This window comes from Phascolarctos cinereus, unplaced genomic scaffold, assembly GCF_003287225.1.
Source record: "Phascolarctos cinereus isolate Bilbo 61053 unplaced genomic scaffold, phaCin_HiC Scaffold_4;HRSCAF=312, whole genome shotgun sequence".
NCBI lineage: Eukaryota > Metazoa > Chordata > Mammalia > Diprotodontia > Phascolarctidae > Phascolarctos > Phascolarctos cinereus.
In genome coordinates this window covers 182,693,914-182,699,913 of record NW_027555847.1, presented here as the reverse complement: position 1 = coordinate 182,699,913, position 6,000 = coordinate 182,693,914, and positions in this window count along the sequence as shown.

Here is a 6,000-nt window from a genome sequence, read left to right as displayed (position 1 = left end):
GACTGGTATAAATGGAAGAAACCTCAGGAATCATCTAGCCCAACTCTTATTTTAGAGATGATGGAATTGAGAGTTTAAGTGACTTGCCAGGATCACGTAAAAGATTAGTTGGGCCTCAAAACCAGCCAGGACTCATGAAATCTCAGATTCTCAAGAGTTAGAAGGAAGTACAGAACCCATTTAATCTAAACCGTACCAGAATACCCAACAAGGGTCATTCACCCTTTATTCAGAGACCACCAGGGAAGGAAAACTCACTGCCTTCTGAGGTAGCCATTGAGTTAAAATCTGCCTCTGCAATTCTACTCACTATCTGCTCTTTGGGGCCAAGAAGAACAGGTGAAATCCTTCTTCCACATGACAGTTGTTTAAATTCTTGGAGACAGCTATTATGTCTTCCTCTAGGTCTTCTTTGCTTCACACTAAATCTTCCTAGTTCTTTCACTGATCCTTATATGGCATGATCTCAAGACCCTTCGTCATCTTGGTCACCTTCCTCTGGAAGGTTTATCAATGTCTTTCCTAGCACCTAGAACTGAACACAACACTTTAGATGTAATCTGATGAGGGCAGAGTACTGAGGGGGCTATCACCTACCTAGTTCTGAACACTATGCCACTCTTAAATGTCACCCAAGATGACATTCTCTTTTTTGGCTATCATACAGCACCACTGACTGATTATGAGCTTATAGTCCACCAAAATCCCCAGGTCTTCTTCAGATGAACTCCTAACTAGACATGCCTCCACCATTTTCTTCTTATGATATTAATTTCTATTAAATGTCATCTTGTTTTTTTGGGGGGGTCCAACATTTTTGTCTTGTCGGTGCCCTTCTGAATCCAGATTCTTTCATTCAACATGGTAGTTATTCTAGCCAGCTTCATATCATTTATAAATTTGATAACCATGCCATCCAGGCCTTTATGCAACTCAATGGGTTAGTGAAAAGTATTAATAAAGTTATTAAATGGGCCAGAAGCATATTCCTTTGGCACATCATTAGAGGCTGCCCTTCAAGTTTTCATTGCCTACTTTTGGGGAACAACTTCATTCGACCAGTTCTAAGGCCACCGAACTGAGTTATAATCTAGCACAGAGGTGTCAGACACATGGCCTGTTAAGTCGAATGTGGCCCATAACACTCCCCAGTGCAGCCTAAACCAGATTAAAATGTAATTGGGAAATATTTAACAAGCTAAATAAAATACAATAAAATATAGGTAATATTCCATTTTAAAACTTAAGTCAATATGTAGCCTGCAGAGATCTTTATGTATTGTTCAGTGGCCCACATTTCTGTTTGTTTGACATGACTGATCTCTAATTTTCAGGTTCTCTTTTTTTTGCCCTTTGTATCAAGGATGTTTTGGACTCACTCTCCCGGAGCCAAACCAATTACATCTACCTCTTAGGATAACTCTGAGGGGTTTGAGGTATTGCTTCTCTAATGCTATTGGCTCAAGTTATTTATTCGTTTTCACCCTTACTGTCAGCCACAGTGACTGGTGTACCCTATTTAATATGAATTAGTGTTTAGAAAAGAATAGTTAGATAAAACCACAAGAGAAGAACAAACATTTCCTCCCAATACCCTAGAGATACACACTCCTCCTATACCAATTCAGTCTCTGGGGAGAATAGGTTCTGGCTAAGATCTTTTGTAGGTGTCCTCAGTTCCATTTCTACAACTGCAGCTAATCTAAGAGTTTTCTATCTCCCACATGGCTAGGAGACTGGAATAGTCTATATGTCTGTATGTGTGACTATATATACATATACCTACATATCTATATCTCTCTATTTCTCTCTCTATCTATCTAGGTGTATGGGTTCACATATATATGTGTGTGTACACATATGTATATGTGGGTTTATATATACACATATATACATACATATACACATATATAAACTTACACATAGTCATGTAGGGCAGCTAGGTGGCACAATGGATAGAGTGCTGGGCCTGGAGTCAGGAAGATCCATCTTCCTGAGTTCAAATATGACCTTAGACGCTTGCTAGCTGTGTGATCATGGCCAAGTCACTTAACCCTGTTTGCCCCAGTTTCCTCATCTGTAAAATCAGCTGGAGAAGAAAATGGCAAACCACTCCAGTATCTTTGTCAAGAAAACCCCAAATGGGGTCAGTGAATAGTCAGATATCACTGAAAAATGATTGAACAAATGTATAGCTACATGTATATATGTATGTATATACCTACATGCACATGTATATGCATATACAGATAACACATGTGTGTATATTGTATATATGTGTATTGTATATATATATATATATATATATATATATATATATATATACCTAATATCATAACTACAGTAATGCAAATTAAAACATAAGAAAGCAATTGAACTTTGACTAATTACAATAACTAATCTTGGTCTAGGCAAAGAGATGTTGAAACATACTTTCTTCCTCTCTGAAAAGAGATAGGGGATTGTGGGTAAGGGATTTTGCATATGCTACCAACTGTTGTTGCTATATCAACTGGTTCTGCTTAACTTTTTGTTACAAGGAAGGGTTCAGTGGAGAGTTGTATATGTCAGGAACTGATTGTGGTATAAATACAAAAGACATCGATAAAACTTAAGGCATATATTACACATATATACATATACATACATACATATACAAATATAAAAGACATCAATAAAACTTTAAAATATATATGTATATATAGATATACATATATTACAGACACACACACACACACAAATTAGCCCCAGGAAATAGATTCTTTTCTAGAGCCTGGCTGTTAACTTTCCCAAAAGACAGGAGGCCAAGGTTGACAGCCAATAGGTAATGTGTGAATCCCCTTGGGGCCATCCTTACATAGAAGAGACAGGTAACTCTCACACCCAACTAGGAAAGTAAATGTATTTTTAATCAATTGTTCTGACATTGTGCCTCCTGCAAGATAAACTGACACTAGATGCTTTTCTCAACTATCATGATGGAAAAGAACTCACAAAATTCAGATCAGTCGTTTTTCTAAGGAAAGGTAAATTGAGGTACCCAGACTACAAAATATGGTAGGGAGATCACAGAATAGTTATTTTTCATAATGTCATGTAATGCTCAAATCTACCATGTGAGTTAGGAGTCTCTGGTTATATTTTATTTTATATCATACAAACACTTTATTGGGGGGCAGCTAGGTGGTACAGTGGATACAGCACTGGCCCTGAAGTCAGGAGGACCTGAGTTCAAATCCGGCCTCAGACGCATGATACTCACTAGCTGTGTGACCCTGGGCAAATCACTTAACCCCGACTGCCCCCCCAAAAAAACCAACTTTATTTTGTGGTATTATACCTGTTTCATTTAACTGAGGAGGCACTTGCTCTGGTGGAAGGAGAAAGAGCCTAAAAATCAGAAGATCTGAGTTCTAGTTTGAGAAATAGAACCAACTAGCTGTGTGACCTATGTACATGTCTTAACTTTTCCATGTACTAGTTTCCTCTTCTACCAAATGGGTTCATAGGATTTAGAACTAGAAGGGACCTTAGAGATCACAGAGTCCAATTTCTTTATTCCGCAGACAAGGAGATTGATCAGACATCGGCAGATTAGAAACAGAGGCATCAGGGCACAGCAAAGACGGCAAAGTAGAAGGAATCAGTGCAAATGAACTCCAGTCCACAATTCCTCCAAACAGATCTATAAGGTGAGCCAGACTGAATCCTAATGGAGAAATCCAGAATAAAAAAAAAATCACAGTAAGTCCTTTGTCTGGCCCAGGTCAGCATAGAGAGACAGACCAAGAAGTCTGCAGACACAGGGAACAGGATGGGGCCATAGGGACTGCTCCAGGGCTAGGAAGAGGCTGTGCAACAGCATAAGAGAGAGGGTAGGTAACTGGCTAAGATCAAACAAACATAAATAGAGCCAGATTTCAAAACCACATCTTCTAAGGCAATATCCAACTGTTCCTTCTACTTTCCTCCCCTGGGATAATGATGATTCCTGTATTTCCTGCCTTAGCAGGCTGTTTTGCTTTGTTTGCACCATTATCTCATCATTGTGGGAGGTCTCTGCACTGATAAATACTGGGGCTTCTCTGTGCCTTCTCAGGTTGTTGTGAGAGAAAATGAGGTAACAAGGATGAAAGTGCTAAAGTTAAAATATAAGGCCTTATTCATGACATGCTTTAGGACATATTTTTAGGAACTCTTTCTTTCTTTCTTTCTTTTCTTTCTTTCTTTCTTTCTTTCTTTCTTTCTCTCTTTCTTTCTTTTTTGGTGACACTTCCATATGTTTCCAAGTATCTCAAGGGATGTCACAAAATTCCCCAACCAAAATTAGTTCCCTTTAATTAATTTCAGGGCATATGGCAGTAAGAAGGGAAAACAGTCACCATATCAACCATTGATAAAATCTCTCACATCCTTTCTATTCCCACTAGCTTCATAAACTGGTTCTCATTCTTTCACTATTGCAAGAGTTCTCAAATGGTCTTCCTACCTCCATTCTCTTCACCCTTCAACCCATCTTATATACCATTGCCAGACTGATCATACTAATTTGAAGCTTTGATCACAATCTACCACCCGTCCCCCATTCAAAAACTTTCATCAGCTCCTTCCTGGCAAAGTCTGAACTCCTCAACTTGGCATTCAAGGCCCTCTATATCCTGGCTTCAACCCATCTTTCTAAGCCCTATCTCCTACTATCCCTTCTTTTTGGCCTAAGCTCCAGTAAAACTGGGTTATCATTTCCTAAATCCAACTTTTTTGTCTTTCCACATCTATTCTTTTGTTCACACTGTTCCTTTGATACCTACCCATGTGACCTTAGCTTAGAGCGTTGTTTTGATTTAAGGACTCTCTCTGTCTCTCCTAATGTTCATTCTGAGAAATCATACCCATTTCTCAAGACTCACCTCAAATGTGGCCTGCACTTTGAAGACTTTCTGATCCTCTAATCCCCACCTCCAATGAACTCCCTCTCTTATGATACTTGTTTCATCCTACCTTGACTTCTACTTATTTGGACACATCTTATTTCTTCTGATAGAATGTAAGATCCTTGAAGGTATCTTATTCATCTTTGTAACTGTATCATATTCATCTTTGTAACAATGCCAACTTAGTGATGTGCACATATTAAATTGTAATAATTTTAAATAATGAATGAAATGCAGAAGGTTGAAAACTCTGAGATAGACAATGAAAAGATACTTTAAAACTAAACTTTTATCTACTCTGTATTTTAGAGATAAATTGGTCATAAAATCAGGAACTATTCTAAATTCTAAATAAAACTAATATCTTAACTGGATGAATTTTTTTTTAAAAAAGATTTTCTCAAAAGCACCTTTACCCCCAAAATCCCTCATCATTTTTATGTCTCAGGCACATAAAGAAAGTCAATGAACTGTTTCCCACATCCCCACCCCAAACCACCCGGTTAGGACCTTTTAATGTGTCCTAAGACAGGCTGCTGAAGCAGGAACCATGAGAAAACATTTGCCTTTTTTCTTTACAGTAAAAAAAATGGGGGGAATTATAAAAGAAACAAACAAAAAGAACCACTACAAATATCTGTAGGGAAAAAAATGGTTTTGTACATGGGGTATAATGTTATAAACTTAAGGTAACTCATAGACAAAATGGATAACTCCCACATCTATCACCTGTCTGCAAAAAGTTAATATGGAACACCCAGTCAGTCAAAAGCAACACGCTCTCCCCCTTGAAATACATCCAGAATGAACTATATTTGGGGGGGGGTGTTAAAAAGATTTTTTAAAAAAGATTTCTATATTTGGGTTTTTTTTAATATTTTGCTTTTATGTTATATGTGTTGGTTTTTTTCTTTATTGCATTTGGATTAGATTACATTTCTTCATAACTCCTCTCCTTGTTCAAATCCAAATTTTACTATCATCAAACCAAAACAGTACTCTGTACAGCTCTATAATGAACAAAACTACCCGGTTTACAAGTGTTCACACTTACTTTTTGGAAAGTCTT